Consider the following 25888-nt stretch of genomic DNA (forward strand, 5'->3'; position numbering starts at 1 on the left):
GGGTTTGGATCTCAGGCATGTGCCTTGTGATCATCAAGCCGTGCTGAGGCAGTGACCCACATACAAAATAGAGGAAGATTGACACAGATGTTAGCTCAGGGCAAGTCTTCCTCACCAAAAAATAAAAAAGAGAGAGAAATTTTATAAAATCTTCTCTCTGATTTCTGAGTTCTCTTGCTCCCTTTCAACATTCTGTGTCATTCCCGTCTCTACATATAGTCTTATTTTGCTCCCAGTTCTAATTTTTGGATTTCACTGTCTCTCTTTTATACTAAAGTCCATGAATTTGCAACAGCTATCTTTCTTATTTGGAGAGGAAAACTGTTCAAATTTACTTTGGGGTAACCAGTTGGACTTTGTTATACTGTATTTATTTGTGCTTAAATTTAATTTATTCATGTTTTGCATATTTAAAATTTTCACATTGTTCCCTGAGATAAGAGCTACATAGGATATTTGAAAACCATGGGGAACTCTTAAATCCAGGAATATGATTTGCATGATTTGAGTGACAGCTTGCTACATGACTAACAGGAATTGAATTAAAAGGCAGATTTTTGATAGGAAACAGTGAGAAGAGGGCCAAAATTAAGAATTTTATTTAAGGAAATATCTGCTAATATGTCTTTTTTAACAGGCTGGTAATTACTTAAACCAACATCCTTCAAAGACTAACTAAACAACTGAAATAGAGATAGAAACCTGCACAAAGGGTATTTCCTATGACAGGGCTATAGGCAGCTGAGAAAAAAGGAATTCCAATCCTCCCCACACACTCATCACACTGACATTTGTTAATCACTAGGGAAGAGCTTTTATGTCTATTAACTGGACCTACTGTTTTTTCTGGTCAATCCTTGCTGCTTTTAAGGGGTGCAAATGTTTCCCCCTCCTGTTCTTTCTCAGTTGTGCAACAGAATAGTTTAGCCCCTTGTCCCCAGCTTGTCACTTGTCAAACAAAAGAGATTATACAAGATTTGTTTTAAATGGTGTTTTGAGAAAATTTCTTAATGAAGCAAGCACTGTAACACAAATAGGCGTTAATACCTTGAGGCTTTGAGCCTAGAAGAAAAGGGGAGACTTACCTTCATGGTTGATTGGATTCTGTTTTTTTAGTCAGATGTTCCAATCAGAAATTTAAAGTGTTCCTTTTGATGTAAAAGCCTACAGCATAGGAAGCTATTCCTACCTTTTATGCAGGCATTTCTTTTTCTGAGAAGTCCATAAAATCAGGTTGATAAGTCACTAAATGTTCTGTTTAAATTGAGAGCTTCTTCTGCTTAAAGTACATCATGTCCTGGAGACTTCTCTTTTTTTTCTCTGAGTTAAATGACAGCCCTTCTTTTATTTCTGCTATTTTTTTAAACAACTCTAAAGTTGGTGTCTAAAATGTCCAACCAGCTATCTGAGAATTTAACTTTTCCCCTGAGGAGGTGAGAAATGGTTCATTGACTGGGGTAGTAGGTGAGCAAATAGCTGTTCAGAGAGAAGAAGGAAACTGACTGGATGTAGGGAAGCTAAAGTGGGAGGGAGAGAGGAGGCTGAGGAAGCCAGAGGAAGGCCGTTTATTGTAGATAAACAAACCCCTTCCTTACCAGTGTAAATGCAGTCATGGAATCAGTCTTTGTTTTCCCTTACAAAAAGCACTGAAAGGTAATATTTTCTATTTATGTGTCATCAAAATCATCAAAAGATTTGAATTTTCAAAGGAAAGCTAAAATAAAGTACTTAAAGTCTGTGACCATATTTCATGAGTATGGTTTGATTCGTTCTGTTTCAAATATGATTTGTAATACACAAACCAGTTTAAAAATAATACCTTGAGTTGTGAACAGACTGTTTAGCAAAGTAAATTCATTATAATATTTCACTATAGACCATGCTTCCCCCGCAAAAAATAGGTCATATCAATATGAAGTTCTTCATTAGAATAATAGCATGTTAAATAGATATAGGTGAAATTCTAGGAGCAAAAAATGATAGCAAAGTAGGAAATGATGCTTTTAACACCTTACTCCCTCACAGCACCCTGCAGAAATGTTAATAACTACCACAGTATTTGGCATTAGTCAAAGTTTATTCCATTTACTCTCACTTGTTTTTTTTTAACTTTTTATTGAGATTATGATAGTTTACAACCTTGTGAAATTTCAGTTGTACATTATTGTTTCTCAGTCATGTTATAGGTGCACCACTTCACTCTTTGTGCCCACCCCACACCCCTCCTTTCCCTGGTAGCCACTGATCTGTTCTCTTTGTCTAATGTGTTCAATTTCCACATATGAGTAGAGTCATACGGAGATTGTCTTTCTCTGTCTGGCTTGTTTCACTTAACATAATACCCTGCAGGTCCACCCATGTTGCTGTGAATGGGATGAGTTTATCCTTTTTTTTATGGCTGAGTAGTATTTCATTGTATATATACCATATCTTCTTTATCCAATCATCAGTTGATGGGCACTTAGGTTGCTTCCACGTCTTGGCTATTGTAAATAATGCTGCAATGAACATAGGGGTGCGTGGTTATTTTAGAATTGCTGATTTCAAGCTCTTTGGATAGATACCCAGTAGTGGGATGGCAGTGTCATATGGTATTTCTGTTTTTAATTTTTTGAGAAATCTCCGTACTGTTTTCCATAGTGGCTGCACCAGTTTGCATTCCCACCAGCAGTCTGTGAGGGTTCCTTTTTCTCCACAACTGCTCCAAAATTTGCTACTTTTTGTTTTGATTGTTTTAGCCATTCTAATGGGTGTAGTGTAATATCTTAGTGTAGTTTTGATTTGCATTTCCCTAATGATCAGTGATGATGAACATCTTTTCATGTGCCTATTGGCCATCTGTATATCTTCTTTGGATAAATGTCTGTTCATGTCCCCTGCCCATTTTTTGATCTGGTTGTTTGATTTTTTGTTTTTGAATTGTGTGAGTTCTTTATATATTATGGAGATTAACCCTTTGTCGGATATCTGATTTGCAAATATTTTTTCTCAATTGATGGGTTGTTGTTTTTTTCAATCCTGTTTTCATTTGCCTTGAAAAGCTCTTTAGTCTGATGAAGTCCCGTTTGTTTATTATCTCTATTGTTTCCCTTGTCTGAGAAGACCTGGTGTCCTAAAAGATCCTTTTAAGACTGATGTCAGAGTGTACTGCCTATATTTTCTTCTAGAAGTCTTATGGTTTCAGGTCTTACCTTTAGGTCTTTGATCCATTTTGAGTTTATTTTTGTGAATGGTGTAAAAGAATGGTCGATTTTCATTCTTTTGCATGTGGCTGTCTAGTTTTTGCAACATCCTTTGTTATTTTGTTTTTTCTTTTTTTGAGGAAGATTAGCCCTGAGCTAACATCTGCCACCAACCCTCCTCTTTTTGCTGAGGAAGACTGGCCCTGAGCTAACATCTGTACCCAACTTCCTCTACTTTATATCTGGGATGCCTACCACAGCATGGTTTGCCAAGTGGTGCCATGTCCGAACCTGGGACCTGAACTGGCGAGCCCCAGGCCACGAAAGCACAATGTGCAAGCTTAACTGCTTTGCCACTGGGCTGGCCCAGCAACACCATTTGTTGAAAAGACTTTCTTTTCTCCATTGTATGCTCTCAGCTCCTTTGTTGAAGATTAGCTCTCCATAGATGTGTGGTTTTGTTTCTGGGCTTTCAATTCTGTTCCATTGATCTGTGCACCTCTTTTTGTACCAGTACCATGCTGTTTTGATTACTGTAGCTTTGTAGTATGTTTTGAAGTCGGGGATTTTGATGCCTCCAGCTTTGTTCTTTTTTCTCAGGATTGCTTTAACAATTCGGGGTCTTTTGTTGCCCTACATGAATTTTAGGATTCTTTGTTCTAATTCTTCAAAGAATGTCATTGGGATTCTGATTGGGATTGTGTTGAATCTGTAGATTGCTTTAGGTAGTATGGACATTTTAACTATGTTTATTCTTCTAATCCATGTGCGTAGAATGCCTTTCCATCTCTTTATGTCTTCATCCATTTCTTTCAGGAAACTCTTGTAGTTTTCATTGTATAGGTCTTTCAATTCCTTGGTTAAATTTGCCCCAAGATATTTTATTCTTTTTGTTGTGATTGTGAATGGAATTGTCTTCTTCAGTTCTCTTTCTGTTACTTTGTTATTAGAGTATAGAAATGCTACTGACTTATATAAGTTGATTTTATACCCTGCAACTTTGCTATAGTTGTTGATTATTACTAATAGTTTTCCCATGGATTCTTTGGAGTTTTCTATATATAAGATCATGTCGTCTGCAAACAGCAAGACTTTCACATCTTCCTTGCCTATTTGGATTCCTTTTATTTCTTTTTCCTGCCTAACTGCTCTGACCACAATCTCCAGTACTATGTTGAATAAGAGTAGTGAGAGTGGACACACTTGTCTTGTTCCTGTTCTCAGATGGATGGCTTTCAGTTTTTGCACTTTGAGTATGATGTTGGAGGTGGGTTTGTCATATATCGCATTTATTATGTTGAGGTACTTTCCTTCTATACCCATTTTATTGAGAGTTTTTATCATAAATGGATGTTGGATCTTGTCAAATGCTTTCTCTGTGTCTATTGAGATGATCATGTCGTTTTTGTTTCTCATTTTGTTAATGTGGTATGTCATGTTCATTGACTTGTGTATGTTGAACTATCCCTGTGTCCCTGGTATAAATCTGACTTGATCATGCCGTATGATCTTTTTAATGTATTGCTGTATTCAGTTTGCCAAAATTTTTTTGAGGATTTTTGCATCTATGTTCATCAGTGATATTGGCCTGTAGTTTTCCTTCTTTGTGTTGTCCTTGTCTGGTTTTGGGATCATGGTGATGTTCACTTCATAGAATGCGTTAGGAAGTTCTCCATCTTCTTTGATTTTCTGGAATAATTTGAGAATGATAGGTACTAAATCTTCTTTGAATGTTTGGTAGAATTCTTCAGAGAAGCCATCTGGTCCTGGGCTTTGATTTTGGGGGAGGTTTTGATTACTGTTTCAATTTCTTTACTTCGACTGCTATATTCAGAATCTCTATTTCTTCCTGATTCAGTTTTGGGAGGTTGTAAGAGTCTAAGAATTTATCCATTTCTTCTAGATTGTCCAATTTGTTGGCATATAGCTTTTCATAATATTCTCTTATACTCTTTTATATTTCTGTGGTATCCATTGTGATTTTATTTATTTGAGTCTTCTCTCTTTTTGTCTTAGTGAGCCTGGCTAAAGGTTTGTCAATTTTATTTTCTCAAATAATCAGCTCTTTGTATTATTGATCCTTTCTACTGTCTCTTTTGTTTCAATTTCGTTTATTTCTGCTGTGATTTTTATTGTTTCCCTCCTTCTACTGACTTTGGACTTTGTTTGTTCTTCTTTTTCTAATTCTGTTAGGCATACTTTGAGATTGTTTATTTGAGATTTTTCTTGTTTATTGAGGTGAGCCTGAATTGCAATAAATTTCCCTCTTAAGACCACTTTTGCTGCATCCCAAATGAGTTGGTATGGTGTGTTTTCATTTTCGTTAGTCTCCAGATAATATTTGATTTTTCCTTTAATTTCTTCAATAATCCACTGGTTGTTCAGTAGCATATTGTTTAATCTCCACATTTTTGCCTGTTTCCCAGCTTTTTTCTTGTAGTTGATTTCTCACTTCATAGCATTATGGTCAGAAAAGATGCTTGATATTATTTCAATCATCTTGATTTTGTTGAGGCTTGCTTTGTTTCGCAACATATGATCTATCCTTGAGAATGTGCCATGCACACTTGAGAAGAATGTGTAAACTGCTGTTTTTGGCTAGAGTGTTCTATATATATCTGTTAAGTCCATCTGGTCTAGTTGTTCATTTAATTCTGCAATTCCTTTTTGACTTTCTGTCTGGATGATCTATCCATTGGTGTTAGTGGGGTGCTGATGTCCCCTACTATATTGTATTGTTCTTGATATCTCCTTTTAATTTTGTTGATAGTTGCTTTACATACTTTGCTGCTCCTGTGTCAGGTGCATATAGATTTATAAGTGTTATGTCTTCTTGTTAGATTGTCCCTTTTATCATTATAAACTGCCCCTCTTTGTCTCTCTTTACCTGATTTGCCTTGAAGGTTACTTTGTCTGATGTGAGTGTGGTGACACCTGCTTTCTTATGTTCACTAGTAGCTTGGAGTATTATCTTCCATCCCTTCACTCTGAGTCTGTGTTTGTCTTTGTGGCTGAGGTGTGTTTCCTGGAGGCAGCAAATTGTTGGGTCTTGTTCTTTCATCCATCCAGCCACTCTGTGTCTTCTGATTGGAGAGTTCAATCCATTTACATTTAGAGTGATTATTGAAATGTGGGGGCCTAATGCTGCCATTTTATCACTTGTTTTCCAGTTCTCCTGCATTTCCTTTGTTTCTCATCCCACGAATTTTGGACTACCAATTCATGTAGGTAGTTTTCTATAATGGCTTTCTTCTTATTTGTAATTTGTGTCTCTATTCTTGTTATTTGTTTAGTGCTTACCATTTTGTTTGTATAAAACATCTCATAGATGAGATAGTTCATTTTCTGATAGCCTATTATTTCCTTACATTGAGCCATTCCATCCGTTTTCTCTTCCCCTTCTAGGTTGTTATTGTCAGGTCTTTTTTTTTCTCCTTGTGTTGTGAGTTTGTGGTTAAATTGACAAGCTTATAATCATTCTTCATGTTTCCCTTCATGTTATCTTTAGTGTTACACTGAAGCATTTGCTAACCTGTTCTGATGGAGAGCTGAAATTTTCTGATTTTGTCATTCTACTTATCTCCTTTGCTCAGGGTTTTGTAACCCCTTTCCTTTCCTTTTTTGTTTTTTAGGTATGAGGGTCTTCCTGAGCATTTCTTGTAAAGGGGTCTTGTGGCAATGAACTCCCTTAACTTTTGTTGATCTGGGAAAGTTTTTATTTCTCCACCATATTTGAAGGCTATTTTCACTGGATAGAATATTCTTGGTTGCAAATTTTTATCCTTCAGAGTTTTGAATATAACATTTCACTCTCTCCTAGCCTGTAAGGTATCTGCTGAGAAATCTGCTAACAACCTGATGGGTGTTCCTTTGTAGTTTATTTTCTTCTGTCTTGCTGTCCTTAATATTTTCTCTTTGTCATTGACTTTTGCAAGCTTCACTACTACATGCCTTGGGGGTTGTCTTTTTACATTGATAAAGTTTGGAGATATATTAGCTTCTGTCACAGGGATTTCCAGTTCTCTCCCCAGGTTTTGGAAGTTCTCAGCCATTATTTCTTTGAACAGGCTTTCTGTCCCCTTCTCCTTCTCTTCTTCTTCTTGGCTATCTATAATCCTTATGCTGCACTCCCTAATTGAGTTGGATATTTCTCAGAGAGTTTCTTCATTTATTTTTAGTCTTAGTTCTCTCCTGTGTCTGAAGCACTTCTATATTCCTATCCTCCAAATTGCTAATTCTGCTCTCCATATTATCAGCCCTACTGTTCAGAGAGTCCAGATTTTTCTTAATCTCCTCCATTGTGTTTTTCATCTCCAACATTTCTGATTGGTTCTACTTTATAGTATCAAGGTCTTTTGTGACATAGCTTCTGAACTCATTGAGTTGTCTATTTGTATTCTCTTTTAACTCATTGACTTTTTTAATGATAGTTATTTTGAATTTGTTGTCATTTAGGTTATAGATTTCAGTATCTTCAGATTTGTTTTCTGGGTACTTGTCATTCTCCTTCTTTTCTGGAGATTTAATATATTTTTTAACACTGCTTGATGGCGTGGATTTGTGCCTTCACATAGAGATAGAGTTTGGTTACTGATTCCACTTGTTTCTATCAGTGGGGAAGGGGTAGCAGCTGTATAATCTGCACTGACCAGGATCCCTGTCAGCTGTGCCTGACCGAGCATGGGCCCCTCCTTTGGATTACAGTGGCCCTGTGGGTTCTCCCATCAGCTGTGGGGACAATCACAAGGGGGCTTTGGTTTGCTGGTGCCTGCTTTCATCGACTGCCTAGACACACTCCCTCCTTAGGGTCTGCACTGGTGTTATGGGCTTTCACAGAAGCTGGGAGCTGGTCCACCTAGACTCCCAGCTCTGTCACCATTAAGTCCCACAGGATCTCACTTGTCCACTCTGGGCACAGCAGAACTATGGGTATCTAATGCAGCCAGTGGTTAGCTCACCCAGCTGTGCCACTTCTGCCCCAGGGCCTACCAGCCTTTGTGTTTGCTTGGTGGGGCCTCTCTGCTAGTGCCAACCAGAGACTTTCCTCACAGCCACTGTGGGATTTTCTCACTGGACTAAGGAGCAATCACAGGGGGCTTAGGGTTGTAGTCACCTGTTGCCAGTCACACCACCGATGTACACACCCACCCTCAGTGCTGTGTCAGTGCTATGAGTGTGTCAGCTGGGAGATAGTAGCTTGCAGGTACTAAGCTGTCTGGGGGTTGGAGAGTTTTCACCTATCCCCACCTCATTCCATCCACCTTGTGACATTAGCTGTGCAGGTCTCTCAGACATTCTGAGGTGAGGTGTGGATATCCTTTGTTGATCTACAAATGTCCAATTAGTTGTAGTTCAAAGGAGGAGAGACAAAGAAAACCGCTCACTCTACCATGTTGTTGACAACACTCCTCTTGTTTTTTTATTTTGCATCTGAACACAGCTCCAAGAAAAGTCCTTGAAGTTGTCCATACTTCCGACTGTAGTTGGATAAAAAGCAAATATTTTTCATTGCAATGCATTTCCTCTCCTCTGTATACAATACAGTAAAGTGAATACCTTTGCCTTTATTTCCTTCCAATGTCCACCCCAGAGAAAAGAAAGACTATCTATACATTTATTGTTGGAGCTTGTAAACTCTGTCAGCCATCTGCTTTACAGAATTGGAAATAAGACAATGTTTAAAATGTAACATTTTCTCCTGTTTTCTATTCAATCATGTGATGTTAGCTCAGAATAACCCTGCATCCAGTGAGGTTCTGAGACTGGTTTCCTAATTGCAATTGCTTGTGAAAGTCGATTGTGTGCATGTCTTCCAAGCTCTGTGTTCAGTGCCTGAATTAATAGCTTGAAATTGGCTTTGGTGGAAGTATTTATACTACAAAAATCAGCAAATGCTACAAATCAGCAACTGCCTTCCTTTCAGTGATTTGCCACACACAAATGGCAGCAACTAGGTCTCTCTTTTAACTGGAGAATTATCTCAGGTGGAAATGGTCTATTTTATGTAAATAGGTTACTATAAACCCCAATAATTCCTTTTGTAAAATTCTCTCATTCCCTTTACCAGAGGCATTACATCATTATTTCTTTTTTGCCCTTCCCAATTTTAGCCAATTGGCTGTCTTTTCTCTTGGTTTCCTTTATCTCCAATAATCTTTCCTTTTCAAGCTTTAGCCATTTATTTACATTTACAAGGAAGTTGAAAACAAGATTTCACACAAATAAGAAATGAAGATGTCATTCTCAGAAAACAGGACAATTGTCTTAACATATTAGAAACACTACATTATTCTTAGTTACTTCTACTCTCCAGTTGGAAGAGTGGTGGCTATATTAAGATAATTCAGAGAAACAGAATTAATAAGGTGTGTGTGTGTGTGTAGCATATCTGTGTGTGTGTGTAGCATATCTGTGTGTGAATATATGTGGAGAGAAAGATACAGAGAGAGGAAGAGAGAGAGAGAGATTTTAAGAACTGATTCATGCAATGGTAGAGGCTGACATCCAAAAAGCTAAAGCTAAAAAAATACCTTCACAGCAACGTCTAGACTGGTGTTTGACCAAATATCTGGGTACCGTGGCCAAGTTGACATTTTCACTTAATCATTGCAGTGGCTACTCTTAGACTTTGAGGAAATATGGTTTGTATTTTAAAATGAGTTAATTCATTTGTTAAAAACATGCAAAACAATCTTACCTTACTTGCTTGTGGGAAAGGAATGCTAAAGTGTTTATCTTTAAGATAAAGTCCTTTGGGATCCTGAGACCTAAGTTAAATGTATTCTAGTTCCAACCTTTCCTCTGACTTATGTGGACTTTATGTGGATCACTTAACTTTTCTGTGCCTGAGCTTGCTGATCACTAAAGTAGATTTTGCCAAATGAGGTCTGGGCAAAAACTGATACTCAGGGTTAATGGAGGTCATTTATCTCTCTTCACACTCCTTTGAAGAAATAAGCTCCAAGAATACAAATGTGATTATTATAAGAGATTTAACACTTTTGATAAGATAGAAACAGATAGGTCTGAAATTCTTCTTTGGGCATTCAAATTAAATGCATTTCTGAGCTACCTCAAGTACTGTATTGGGAATAATTACTAAAGTTTTCTCTAGCCAGGTACTTAAAAACTTTCATAATTACTACTGTTCTCCTGGAAAACATTCATATCAGATACTGAAAAAAATGTATGACAAGATTTTTGATTAAGATATAGTAAACTTGACAAATAATACAGCTAAATGTCTCCTTTCGTTTCTGGCCCAAAACTTAAAAAAATAAAAAATGAGATTTGTTTTTTTTTTTCAGACGTCAAAGAATGATTAGAGGGAAAATGTTGAATATTAAAATTTCGTATGTTTCTGTTACTAACTGAAAGGGAACAAACTTTACCACCCCAAAATATGTCTGTTTAACATGAGGGTTTTTTAGACTGATTATTTTTAAGAAACAAAAGGCTCAGAAATCTTTTCTTGTTACCTCTCCCCTTTAGTACCTAAAGGAATTTAGACACATGGCCTTAACTGAAACAGAGCTATCACCAGAGATATCTGAAGGAATGTGAGCTAGGTCTGGCCCTGGAGACTCTTCAGGACTTAGAGGCCAGAGTCCTCTCCATGTCCCATTGTCTCTGTAAGGCATGGCAAATACTTGTGTACCAAACATTTGCTTTCTCATCTCGGTGTGAATTGCCTTCCTCCCTGTTAAAGTCCCCAAACACTATCTCCAACATCATCTTTTGGCTTTAGCTGAAAATGGTATTTAATATGGTGGCTATGACCATTTTGGTGAGTTGCTCAGTTTTCTTGGGTCTCTTTCATGTATACATGTTATCAAACTTTGTTTGATTTTCTCCTATTTATCTGTCTCCTGTGAATTTAATTTTTAGGTCAGCCAGAAGAACCTAGAAGGGTAGAGAAAAATTACTTCCTCCCCTACATGACCATAAACGACATAGCCTTTAAGGTTATTGTCATAGTTTGTCAATCTAGTGACATTATTGCTTTTATTATATACAAAATCCCATGTTGCTTCATATCAGAAAAGCAGCTAAAAGAATTATCTGAATAATTCTATTTAAAAAATACCTATTCTTTGCAAATTCTCCCAAGTGTCTAGGGAGGTGCTGGAGCTTGAGTTTAGAACCCACATTTTCAATGTTATTACTCTAATTCTTTGTGTAGACACAATTTATTTTCTTTTCATGACTAACAAGTGTAGATATAGACTTTTATTTCCCTGTGGAGATTTTTAAACCTCATTCTTAAACAAGCTCTTATAAGGAGCTTATACTTACCTGAAACCACTTCTGTTTTGTTTTAAGGAAGAGATTGTGGAAAATTAGTTTCTCACTGTCATTAAGTATCAACAATAATTTGGCCTTAATTATACTTAATTTCTTATGGACCTTGAGAGATTTGATGATCAGTTTATAAAATGAGCCTTCTTATATTTGATATGTCCCTGAAATTAGAAAACATATTCTTCCATTCTTACAAGCACAAAGAAATGTGCAGTCTCCGCACTGATGAACTACTAAGTACCTTTGATGATTTTGTTTACTCCAGGTTCCCATAATTGATGACAAGATGATTATTTTCAGTCTTGGCAAACTAATTCTCAGTACAGACCATGAAATATATTCCAGACTCTAAGACCAATACATCTTGCTCTGTGGTCTTTAAATAACTTATCCTCTTACACTTATCCTCATTATTTTCTCACTTCTCATGCTAACATCCTATATTATTCCACTCTACAGATTCTTGCAAGGGCTGACCTATGAATCTTAAGGGGTTTTTTTTTCAAGATTTAGAAATGACTTTTATTCTAAATGGAAATTACCACAAAATTCACTCAGAATTTGGAAATTAAAGCTGTGGAAAGAATGTTACAGATTTTCAACTTCATTATTTTGTTACCACCCAAGGGGGGTTGTCTGCTTGTTGCAAGACATGCCAACAGTCAGGAGGCAAGGTGGTTGGAGAGAAAGGACTTTATTATATCTTGCAAGCGAGAGAAAAAATGGCCGAGAGGAAGGGTGCAATCCTGGTTCAAATACCTGGTTCAAGAACCATCTCCCAGAACAAGGACTACAGGCCAGTTATATATGGGGCTGGTCTCCAGGTGAGGGAGGAGGCTGGTCTGTGAGTGGGGCAGACATCTGGTCCCAGTTCCTGATAGTCCTTTGTTTACTGGATATACATCAGAGGATGGAGCAATACCTTATACCCTGATCTTTCAGTTTTCATTGATGATGGCTATCAGCAGAGGCTCTCTGCCCAGAGGTCATCACATTCCTAAGGAACTCAAAAGTAAAAAAGTTATCATCTTAAAGCAGCTGAGAGGGGCCACAAAATCTACAGAGCATGTCTGGGCTAGTTAATAAGAGGTCATTTAAGGTTACAATATGGTTTCTTTTCTACAATATGCCTTCCCTTATGTCAACCTCATGTTGAGCTGGTATCAATTTTAGAGTTAAAGAAACTAAGGCAAAGAAAGTTTGTTGTAGTTTTCCCCAAGGACACAATTATTTGGATCTGTGTTCCAGTCTTTTTCTATTATCCTACTAGGAATATAAGTAGATAGCTATTTATCAGTTACTAATCAATAATGGCTTATCACATTGGAATCTATTTACTCTGTTCAGCTATGTGTTTTTAAATTAAGTTAGAAAGTGAGTGAGTAAAAATGTTAGGGAGTGTTTGAGTGGAAATTTTAAATAAATGAGATATTTAGTGGAGAAATTTTGATCTTGTGATTGAACAAATATTTTTAAAATAGATCAGATCATGGATCAAATTCCAGCATGACAATATGAGGTACTCTCCTGACCTACTTCCCAGTGAAATTAGTGAAAATTATTTATAAAATAAATCATTTAAAGCTTCTGGAAGTGGTTCTAAAGGCCAAAGGAAAGTGAAGACATATTTATCCAGAAACATCTATAAAAATTTGGTAAGAAAGCCAAGAATCTGTGGTATTTGAACCAGGATTGCTCCCTTCCTCTCTGCTCTCACATGAGTGAGAGAGACTCCATTACAGACTGCTGTAGCCAAGAATAAAGGTTTCACTCTCCACTTAGATACAAGTCAGAGGGCTTTCTTTCCAGAAAAGGCAGGACTTAAGCTTGTCTCATCCTGCCCCCAGCTTCCTGTTGCTGAGTCTAAGTCCAGGGAAAGTGCAGTTGAGACATGAGGGCATCCTTCTTCTGCCCTGCCCCCTTTCATTGGACACAGGCTCTATCTTGGGTACAAGACAAAGACATAGCAGCACCCAATAGCCACATGCCCTGGCTTGTGAGGTCATGTTTACCTGCCAGAAGAAGTAAGCTGAGAGGACCTCAGGCTGCTCATCTTCCATCACACAGCCCCTAAAACAAGAGCATCATTCAGAGAGAACTTTGCCATCGTCTGCACCCTAGTTCCAGAGTTTTGGCTCAGAGCTTTTGCTGGGGGCCTAGGGAGAATCAGCCTATAAAACAAATAACTCCTAATCTTTTCCCAATAGAATTGATCTCATTTACAACAGAGCATGGAGAAGTTAAGACCAAGGACACTGTTAACTACACTGGAGGTTGTGATGAAGGGCAATTGGGAGGACATTTGTAGATTGAATGAAGATACAACCTAGACTTTACACTGGCTACCTTGAAGGACAAAACCAGAGAATAAGGCAGCTGGAAAGAGGCCTCCTAAAGTCAGAACAAATACCAAACATGGAACTTAGAAGCTATTCTTTTAAAGGTACCACAATTTGATTGGATTAATTTATAGAACAATTTATGCCCCAGGGCATTTCTGAAAACAGTAGAGCAATCAGTCAGCAATTAGTGCAGTTCAATAGCTGGGCATGCTGAGGGAAAGAGAAAGCCAGCCCTACCAATACAACTGTCATCACAGGGTCATTCTGAGTATATTGAGGAGTAACATCAGAGGTTTAAGAGTATTGGGGAAGGGAGAGTAGACTTCATTAAAATAATCCAGCCAGTCACTAAACAAATAAAAAATCAAATAACAAGAACAATCCTTGGAAAGCAGGGGTGGGTTCAGTAGCCAGAATTGCTATAATATATTATCTAAACCATGTTTATCTAAATCATAAAAACTCTTGAGTTGAAAAATATGATACAAAAAGTTCACTAAAGGGCTCAATAGGAGATTTGAACTGGCAGATGAAAGAATTAGCTAACTTGAAGGTAAATTGATAGAGATTATTCAATCTGAAAAACAAAAAGAAAAAAGATGAATAGAGCCTTGGAGAAATGTGAGCCACCATCAAGCAGACCTACATAAACATAATAAGAGTACCAGAAGGAAAAGAGACAAAAACAGAAAAAACTATTTTAAGAAATAATGTGAGGAAACTTCCCAAATTTATTGAAAGGCAGTAGGCTTCACACCCAGGAAGCTCAATGAGCTCCACAAATGATAAATACAAGAATATTTACAAATGGACACATCATGATAAACACATTGAAAATCAAGGGCAAGGAGAAAATCTTGAAGGTGACAAGAGAAAAACAACTCCTCATTTATGATATAACTCCAATAAAGTTTCCACTGATTTCTCAGCAGAGCAATGTTGGCCAGAAGGCAGTGGGATGACTTATTCATGCCATGTGCTCAAAACAAAACAGTCAATCAAGAACCCTATATCCAGCAAAGCTACCTTTCAAAAGTAAAGGTCAAATAACACTTTTCCCAGATAAACAAACACTGAATTTGTTGCTACTTGACCTGCCTTGCAAAAAGTACTAAATAAAGTTCTTCAGGTTAAAAACAAGTATCCCCAGAAAGTAATTCAAATCCACATGAAAAAACAAACAGCATCAGTAAAGATAATTATGTAATCATAAAAGACAGTAGTAATGTATACTTTTCTCATAACTGATTTTAATAGTTGTATAAAATAATATGTTCACATTGTAAAGTTGGACCTATATCATATAGAAATATATATGTATACTTTATTTGCAAGACCCCCCCCACACACACACAAAGGAAGTGGGTGGTAACAAAGCTGTATTAGGGTAAGAAAATGACTATAGATGGTAAAATAATATTTATAATCAATTATTGTTGGGTTTGTAATAAGAGATGTGTTATGTATAACAATAATACAATGAAAAGGGGGAAAAGGGAATAGAATTATACAGAAGTAAGATTTATATATCTCACTGGAATGAAATTAGTATACATATGAAGCTGATTATGATAAGTAATGATATATATGGTAAACCTTAGAACAATTGCTAAAAAGTAACTCAAAAATATAATGAAAAAATCATTAATGAAATTAAAATCTACATTAGAAAATATTCATTTAATGCAAAATAAAACAATTAAAAGAAGGATTAGAAGAACAAAAACCCCCCATGATATAGCAAAGATATGGTAGATGTAGATCCAACTATATCAAGAATAATAATAAATGTAAATGGGTCAAATAATCTAATCAAAAGACAGAGATTGTCAGACTGGATCAAAAATGATGATCAAATTATAAGTTGTCTATAAGGCACACACTTTAGATTCAAAGATACAAATAGATTGAAAATAGGACTGTGGCTAATTCATTTGGGCTACCTTCAGGATAATTCATTATAGAGTTACTGTGTGTGAAAGGATATGCTCAATGTTGCAGAAAACGTAAGGATAAATAGCTTTCAATCTATCCTAAGACTTCTAGTTTATAGAAAACAGAAAAATAAGTTAACTCTACTGTAAAGTAGCCAGATCAGTCCCTTAAATATATTGATTATTCAGAAAAGGAAGAATTGGAAAAATCAGGAAAGGATTCTGGAGGAGACAGCACTTAGAGACGGATAGAATTATGACATATAGACATGTAGACATGAGGAACACTCAACGGACAAACAAGGGCACAAATGTAGACTTTAAAGTTTTTGAGCCAATTAACAGCCTTAAAGGTGTTTTGGCAGAAAGTAAACTATATTTATATCTGTCATATGGAAATATCAATCTAGATGAGAAAATGGTAAAAATAAATCCACATTCTGTTTCGTGTTTCAGTTTATGCAAACACTTATAACAAGAGAAAGGTAGCCAGTAACAGGGTTGAACTGCCTTTTGTTTATGGCTATTTTCTGTCTTCTCCTGAGAATGCCACCATGTTAAATTTTTCACAAGTTTGTAGAGAAATTGGCAATATCCAGGTGTGCTCCTGTAGAATTTAGGGATGAAAAATTGCCAATGTACTGTACGTATTTTCACTTTTAACATCTTTCTTTTTAAAAACAAGCATGGCTTAAAAAGAAGTAAAAGTGTATACAAGAACGGAGTAATTTAAATTAATACTAATTCTGTGTACTTCACTCCAAAAATACCTGGCATAAAAATTGTCTGATCATCTAAAAAAAAAGATAAGTTTATCCCCATCATAAATAATCTACTGTTGTGTTCCTTTAAAAAAAACCAACTTCACTGATATTTTAAAATACGTATTTCCATGCTATCAAAAACTGATTTATGCAGTAAGTTTTCAGAAGCTTATCTAAGATATAAAGTGAGATTCACAACATTTTTCTCTATAGAAACATATCCTTTAAGAACTTAATGCCTACCAATTAGCAGCTCATTATTCTTTAGAGATATTAAAAACCAGTCAGTATTAATAGTGCTAAGCAAGAGTTGGCTTTGATAAGTGCAGTATATAGGTATATACTACCCAGTTTTTACCCTAGTTGTAAAGATAAAATACTCTGTCACAGAGAAAGTATGTGTCAGGCGCATCAAAACATCTAGAAATTTGCAGTCCCCAGTTCCATCTCTCAGCAGGACAGTTCTTTTTGACAAGCCTTTTGCTGTCACTTCTTTGTTGTGAGTGTTTCTTTATGATTCCCTGTTACAGCTCTTACATACTGATTAATGGGAATAATACTGCCAAATGATTTTCTTAAGGATGAAATGGCAGTATTTTGAAGAAGAGGCTGCTTACAAAGAAACAGATGGCTCTGCAGATGAATTTTAAGTTCCCAACGTCAAAATTTAGATTATTGCTTTTGTCAGTAGTGGGCAAAAAGAAATTTGTCATTAGAGATGCTCTGCTAATTGATGTGTTCACACCATACACTCTCCAAATTTATTTTTGCATTTTCTACCTTAAAGGAACATATTATGTGACTTTATGTGTTGTCCAATGTATCAAGCATTTTATAAATTTTAAGAGAGTAAACTAATGTACTAATGATAAAGTACATTCTACCGGGTCAGGAGAAATCCGAGAAAAAGACTCCATGCTGTCCTTAGAATTTTCCCTCTTGTCCTTGTCTATTGGGTGACTGCTAGTTAAAATAAAAATTGGACTTAACCAGCTTTCTCTCCCTCTAACATGACCTCTCGAGAAGCCTTCAAACACACATACTGATAGACCTCAGTTGATGAAAAACTTCCCACAATGTCTAGGGCCCACACCATGTGACCATGTGGAATTGCAGGAGGCACATTTTAAGACATAACAAAAACATACCAGGACTGGCATATAATACTCTTGTCTTTGAGAATTTCTCAACCTGAAGGAACTCTTAGGGAGATTCCTCTTAGAAGTTTTGGCTTTGTTTACCTAGCTTCCTTAACAACCACTTATAGAGAGTTGCTGTCCAGAGGTTTGACAAATATCAACTCATGCCTCCTCATAACAACTCTGAGGTAGGTACTTGGGTGACCTTCTTAGGAATCTTGCCCTGTGGTTGTTCTTCTTGCTTTTGATGTTTTAATCCAGAAGCGTATTTGGTAAGTGAAAAAAAAATTCCATGAACAGTCCAAGAGATTTTTCTCTTGAGATGCGGTCACCAAGCAAAGAGCATTGATATTGTGGGAATCCTGCATTGACTCTTTTTGCATCAATTTATTTCATGTGATGTACACAGAGGCACTTCAGAGGAGCAAGAGAGTTTTTAAGAATCCCTTTTTAGATTAGGGAACATAGGATATTTGAGCTCAAGTGATTTCTTTCTGTCACTCTGTTTTGACAATAAGTGGTAGGGAGATAGCAAACATTCATACCATGTATCATTAAGGAAATTTTAAGATAAAAATAAGTGCTTACTAGTTTTTAAACAAGGACCAAAAATGTATTTCCCAACATCAACTATCTTCTCCTTAGTAGGGCATTTTTCCTTTAATTAAATTTCAACTTTACCTGAGTATTAAGGGCAACTAAAAGTGGGCCTTTTGCTAGTGTTTTTTATTGATGCACATTATCACCTGCGAAAACGAGCACAAAATATAGAACATGGAGATGGAGCAACATGAATGACAGACACTCAGCAATTCTTGTACAACATGAGAATATTTTTTGCTGCTGGTTTTAAAAACAGTACTTTCCTCCAGGTAAAATAAAGGGCATTTTCCCAAGGCACAGTAAACGCTTCAGAAAAGACAGAAAGACAGCTAGTACAATCCCTTTGCATTAAACTCAGTGGTCTGAGAGGAATGGTTCAGCAAGTCCCTGCCATAACGTGTATTTTCGTATTTTGACTCGCTGGGTCAGTATCAAGTCATAACTCACAAATAATAAGTAGAGCCTTGCATCTCTTTGGCAGCTTCTATGAGCCAGGCAAGGTTCTAGATGCTGTAGGTACCCATCTCACAGAACCTTCATCACAGCAGGTGGCACAATGCCCGTTTTTCAGATGAACAAAAGGAGACAGAGAAAATACTTAACACTTTCAAAGACATCAAGCTAGGAAGCATTGTTTTACTTATTTTAATCTTAATGAAAACACTTCACTATAATTATTTCTGTTTCCATTTTATAGCTGAGGAATCAGGTCAGGAACTTCAAGGGGCTTGTCCATGGTCACATTTGAAGCAAATGACAGAGCAGATTGGTGCACATTTATGCACTGCTGCTGTAACAGGGGCTCTCTGACACTTTGCTCTTCAAAGGGTGGTCCTGATGGGCAGCATGGTGATCATCTGGGAGCTTGTTAGAAATGCAGTCTGGAGCCCTACCCATAACTGCAGCATCAGGATCTGCATTTTAACAGCCCCTTCCCCACCAAGAGATTCCACTACATTAACATTTGAGAAGCACTAGTCCTGTCACTCTGCTCCCCTCACAGAGACAGCTTGGCAACACTTGAATATTTCAGTGTTTCTAAGGCAGCTGATGACTGTTCCCAGCAGGAGCCATCAGCACTTTCCAGAAGCTACCTGAGAATTATAGTCACTCCTTCCCTGGCCCCCTCTCAGACACTCCTCTCCTTCCCATGTATAGAATCTCAGTTCCAGGCAAAGATGAATGACTAAATTCTCTTTTCAATTTAACTTAAGCATGTGAAGCAGCACTAACTCTTAAAAGCTGTTGCTGGTCCAGCTGTGGAGAGGCAGATCGTCCATTTCTTCCTGGAGAGCCTCCCAAAAAGCTCTTCAGTTCCACGAGGCTCTGTAGTTGCACAGGCGGGAGGAATGAGCTGGTGTGTCGCATAGTCCTTTGTGCTGTGCACCTGGGGTTTTGCTGAATGGAGTGTTTACTGGAAGACTTCATTATTTCAATATCATTATCTCTAAATGTGCTTGTTATCCTCTGGATAAGATCTAATTACAAGGCTGTCTTCTGTGTTCGCTTTCTTTCATGTAGCTTTCTGTAATGTATACAACATAACGTGTAAATAGGATTGGGCATGTCCCCCAGTGTTAGAGCAAAACTATTGAGAAACAGGTGCTACGTGATGGAACACTGAAAGGGCGTCTTCACAGGGAATCTACCAGCAAGAAGGAGCATATAAATGTGGGCCTTCTGAACAGTATAGAACAGGTTATAACACTTTAAGACTCAGGAGGATTTTTTTTTTTTTTACTATAAAAAAACAAATTGTGGTTTAGCAGTTTGTACTATGCAAAGCACTTTCTCATTGCCAGTTACAGCAATCTTGTGATCTAATATGTATCTCTTCGTTATTCTAGGGACAACACATGCCACTAATAAATATAATTTTGTTTTTGGTTTTCTTAATGAATGTAATGGTAAAAAAGTTTCCCTAATGGAAAAAGTGGCAGAAAATATATATGAGTTATAGTTTCTTTCCTGTATTGGTGAAAATAATAGTGGCTAGGCCATAAAATCTCCATTGATATTGTCTCTTGATTTTCTTTATATCATTGAAGTTATCTTTGGGTTTATCTTAAGATCTTAATCTTTCATTGTCACTTTGGTTCAGTTTAAAAAATATCATGGAAACTTAGAGACTATTAGCTCCCACCTCCTCATTAAACCTCTTGTCTAAATATTTTAAACAAATAATTTGTAAGTTGCTCCAACTATTTAGAGATTGTTTTTAATCAAATTATTCAACTTTGCCTTAATGAACGATTTCTGCAGAACTGGTGTTCAGGTCTAATTCTAGGCATAAGAGTGATTGTGGTAGATTGTTATTCTTCTATCTTTAAACCAAAAGCCATTCTAGCTGCTTAAAAATATAACCATGAATAGATAATATACTCCAAAAAGATAAAGGCTGTATCCTCAGTGTGCATATAATGCCTAGAAAGTAATATTTATTTATAATTCATTCAACATCAGACACTATCATAGGCTCTAGTGATACTGTTGGAGACAAGATATGTATTAATCATTGCCTTTCCCTTTAAAAATGTGCACCTTAGGAGGTCAGGGTCTTTTTATCTTGTTCATTGCCTTAGAATCTATAATAGCATTTGGCACATAACTGTTGATCAATAAATATCTCTTGAATGAGTAAATGAGCAATGCCAGCAGTCAGAGGAGAAAAGTAAAAAGAAACAACAAAATATATGAGATTATTTTTAAATTATGATAATTGTTCTGAAGAAAAAAGAAAACAATTGCTGACAGAGAATAATAGAGGGAGATTCTTTTTCTAACATTTGTCATAACTACTTTTGATACAGTCTCAACTAATTATAGCCAAGGAAAGAGTAATGTTCTTGATAATTTTTTTATGGTAGAGAATATTTTATAATTCAAAATAGTGAAATAGCTTAGGGGAGCAGTTTAGGGGTAGGCCTTTTAAGAAATATTGCAGATTCATTTTTTTCAATCATATTTAGTTATTGCCTGCTAGAGAGCAGGCACTGTCCAGGATTTTGGAATTACAGTGATGGACAACACAAACACCGTAAGACTCCTGGCTCCTGTCTGCTTGGAGTGTCTCCAATCACAGACTCACGGGGTGATTCCCAAGGTCACTTGCTGCAACCGTGTGAATGAGGACAAGGACAGGTTTGGGGAGATGATGTAGACCAGAGTTCCCTCAAAAAGGTCAGGACTTAGGGCAGATACAAGACGAAAACTCTTTTAAGACACGTTCAAGGTCCAAGTTATCCTTCAGCATAACAATAATAATTCAAATGCTCACCGGTAGCTTGGAGATCTAGTCTGATTTTAGTTTCCTAATCGATAAATCAGGAGTGTTAAACTAACTGTCACTTAGAGACTCCTGGATACCTTAGTAGTTCTTCAGCATGGGTTACCAGTTGATGATTTAAACATCCCTTCCTTGCATGAAATACTTAGTATAAACACCTAACTTATGAATAAGGCGTGACTCAGGTTCTGAAGAGAACGGAGCGAGTGCACATTTCCTAACTTTCTGCGGGTTCCTACGCAACCATCCTCCACTCTTATCTCCATCCTTATTAACCATTCTTGTATCCTCTCCTTCCTCATTCTTCTGCTCCCTGTTTCTACAGCACACTCGTACCTTCTGATAAGCACATGTCTCTAGGATTCCATTTCTCCTTTTCCTCTTTTACATAATCGTTTTAGCATCTTCATATTTAGATTTACTTTATCTGTGCTTCACACAGGTTAATGTTTTATATGCCTCTTCACAGTATTAGATGGATAAAAGTCACTCCAAAAAGTAGCTTTCTCTACTTTTCTTCCCTGCAAATCTGTTATTTAATACAACAGTTATCCATTGAACATTACCATGTGCCAGAGACAGGAGCACATCAGACACAGCTCCCATCTTCCCAGAGTTGACAATCAGATGAGGAAGATATGAAGTAAATGCTTAGGCAAACAGAAAATTCACTTAGATAAGTACTCTGAAAAAAAATGAACAATTTAGAGATTAGCAGACTGGTGTGGGGATGGTCAAGGCAGTCATTTCTGAGTATGTGGTATGTAAGCAGACACCGAAAGGGATGTGAAGGAGTCAGCCACACAATGGCCAAATATAAATGCATGCAAGGCAGCCACATCAGTCTGTGCAATAGCTTTGAGGTAGAAAAGACAGGTCTTTTTTTTTTTAAAAAAAAAAGTCTCTACTGAGTCAGATTTTGATGGTAAAATTAGAGAGAGATGAAGAAATACCTATGATATGAAGAATTCTCTCTCCTGGGATTTTGTGTCTGCACCTACACCAAGATGTTAGAGTCATACATACATTCATAGCCCTAGCTCTATCTTGAATTCAAGACCCATGTGTTCACCTGGATGTTCCGCACACAGCTAAAAATCTGCCTGTTCAAACATGGGGTCCTTATCCTCCCCTAACAAGACAGCTCTCCCTCCAGTTGCCTCTTGCCTAGAGGCATTACTGCCATAAACAAAAAGCATCCGATTTAGACATTTCATTTATTCCTGACTTTACCAGTCTTAGCTGCCTACATCCAATTTGGCATCAGTCCTACTATTTTTATTAGTGAACACCTTAGAATATGATATCTTTTTCTCTGTGCTTCCTGCCTTGGTTCTGGCTAGCATCAGCTCTCATCTGGGTCATTGCATATGCATATGCATAATGTACTAGCAGGCCTTATCCTTGGTGTCTTTCTACTTCAATCTGTTATCCTCACATCATTACCAGGGAAATCTTATACCCCTGCATAAGATCACTCCTGAGGGACATGCAAAGTGCCCAGCAAGTCTTCAATCTATTTTTCCCAGCGTCATCCCCCCCGCCAAGATACCCTTTATGCTCACTCACAATGTACCTCTCTATGGCCTGGGCACACTGTTCTCTTTAATGTTACCATTCCTTTGTAGAAACCCTTCTGTTTCAATAGCTGTTTTATTTCTCTGCCAGATGAGTGCCTATTCTTCCTCAGAGACCCTGCTGAAATGTTTCCTCCCTGTAAAGTTTGTTTTTGACTCCCTACTAATCCACAGTGAGAATTTCTTTCTCCCTCAACTAGACTCACATTCTATTTTATTTATCAGCAGTTTTCTTAACTGAATCTCTCCCCGTGGACTGTATAATCCTGAAAAGGAGTGCCAGCATGCATTTATCTTTTATACCAGCAACTAAAATAGTGTCTGAACTGAAATAAAACCTAATATGTATTTATTAGATTAATAATCTAGGATTATTTGTCTATAGGAAGCAGAAATTCATTGGAAAGTCCCCTCCCAAACTATTAGCCAGGCAGAAATCAGCCTCTTTCCTATGCTATTATGAAAATGATACAAAGATGTAATGATCTTAGAAAATATACATATAGCCCTACTAAAAATCTAGACAAAAAGTATTTTGTCCCTCATGCTATAACCTCAGTAAATGCTAAGACTCCTTGTGACTCACTCTATTCAAGAAGTTGCATACAAAGAAGCATAGTACAGAAAAGCAAAAGCAAGCAAAGGGCATCTATGCTAACCTCCAGCTGAATCTCTCAGAGAAAAGTGAAGGGCATTTAATTCATAGTAGAGCTACATTTCTCAAATCTCATCTCTCTCCTTCGCAAGCATCCTCACCTTAGTCTTCCATGTACTCCACCCATTTCTATCCATTTTAAAATATTCATTCCACTGAAACACCTGACTCCTCTCTAGGCTTATTTGGTATAGAACAATTTGGCTTTTTAATGCCTTTCATCCATATCCCTTTCTTCCATCTTCTCTTAATTCTGAATTACATGTAATCAGGGAACAAAACTAGCAACACCTTTCCATTGTGTGAGTGAGGAGAACTCAAAAATAAACACATTTTCTCAATTCATATATTCGTTAAGCATTACAAATTAAGATAAGTGTTTGCTTGGCTGAGTATAATTTGATTTTTAAAAATTAAATACCAAATGAGAAAAGGGTAAAATTCATAACACATTGAATCTAACTGCTTTTTAACATGGGTACCATATTTTTTAAATTGTTTAACCACTTCTATTCCTTATCCTAGATTTATACCATCTCACATAAACACTTAGGTGAAAGTTTTCAGTTATTTTTCTTTAATATGGCTGCATGAATCTGAATAGAAATTTCTTTGAAGATTCATTTTCTCTTGCAATAGGGGCGTGGAGACAGTCAACAAATGTGACTTTTTACTTGGCTTGTTTATCTTTTCTTTTTTTCTTCCTTTTGTATCTAGTGGAAAGCAGAAATCAGGAGTGCTTTTTTCTAATGTTTGGCTATTCTCACATCATAAAATTCCTTTCCTAGAGCAGGTCATTTAAGAAAATAGTAGGCAGACACTTGAAATCAGTTGATAATTGCTTTCAGCTTAGTGATGCACCTCCCAGGAAGTGTTCTTTGTTGTTAGTTTTAATTTTTGATTTTTAAGCTGGCCTAAATTCTTAGAGGTGAGAATAAAAAATCTGGCAGTATGTAGCCTGTGTTGTTTGAAGCCATCTGTTTGTATGGAATACAAGATAACTTTTGAGGTGTCACTGTCATCACTGTTGATAGGCAGTAGGGCACTCCCCCCTCCCGCACTCCCCTGTACTCCCCCCCTCCAAGTCTCCTCTCATTGCCTTTTCCCTCAGTTCCCCCATTCAGTGAATGATCCAATTAATGTCAGGGCTGGAGGATTTGACAGCTTGCCAACACAGGTGTGCTGCAACTGCTCTCCTTTCATTTTTATTTTTCCTCCTATCTAAAGGAAAAAGAAAAGTGCATTTTCAATCATAGAGCTAAGAATCTTCCAGAATATTTCTAATGTCTTTTTTGGAAAAATAAAGCTTGTGAAATGTAATTTATTTTGTAAGGCAACTATTCATCCACAGCTTTGTTATCACATCTAAAATTATAATTACTCAGTAGTAAATTTAATGATAAACATATACTAAATATATATTATTTTCCAGGAAATATTTGTTGTACCAAGGATCAAAGAAGAGTAAGACCTATTTTCTGACATCAAGGGGCTCACTGACCAGTGATGAAGACCGAACTCCATAAATAGCACATAAATAAACATGAATGGAGATATGTAACAAAAGTCATAAAATAAATGTTATAGCAAAATGAGTATGATGTGCTGTGGAGGCAAGATGCAGAAGGTTAGTTGGTAAAGATGAAATTTAGCTTGGCCATGGAGGAGGAAAAGAGAACGGTAAAGTAAACCAGCCAACTGAACAGCCTTAGCGAGACCTTCACTTAGTTGCTGACCAAGAGCACAGTCTCGAATGTCAGAGGACTTGGCTTCAGCCCCTGTTCTGGCCTTAACTTTTTAGCTGTGTGACTTTGGACAAGTCATTTAGCCTCTCTAAGTTTTCTCATATAAGAAAATGAGCATAATAGTATGAGACAATGTACACAATTCTCTTGGAATAGAATTGATCTTTTAGAATGATCTTCTAATTATTTTAGAATTTATGAAATAGGTGGAGACCTTGAAAATCAGTCAGAAGACAATAGTAAGAAGGAGGAATTAAGATGATTGAACACATGAAAAGACTGAGGGGCTGTCTTAGAAATATTCAAACAGACATATATTCAATGAATTTTTCTCCTGTCCTTCAGAAAGGATATAAAAAT

The sequence above is a fragment of the Equus caballus genome, chromosome 15, assembly GCF_041296265.1.
Source record: "Equus caballus isolate H_3958 breed thoroughbred chromosome 15, TB-T2T, whole genome shotgun sequence".
Taxonomy (NCBI): Eukaryota; Metazoa; Chordata; class Mammalia; order Perissodactyla; family Equidae; genus Equus; species Equus caballus.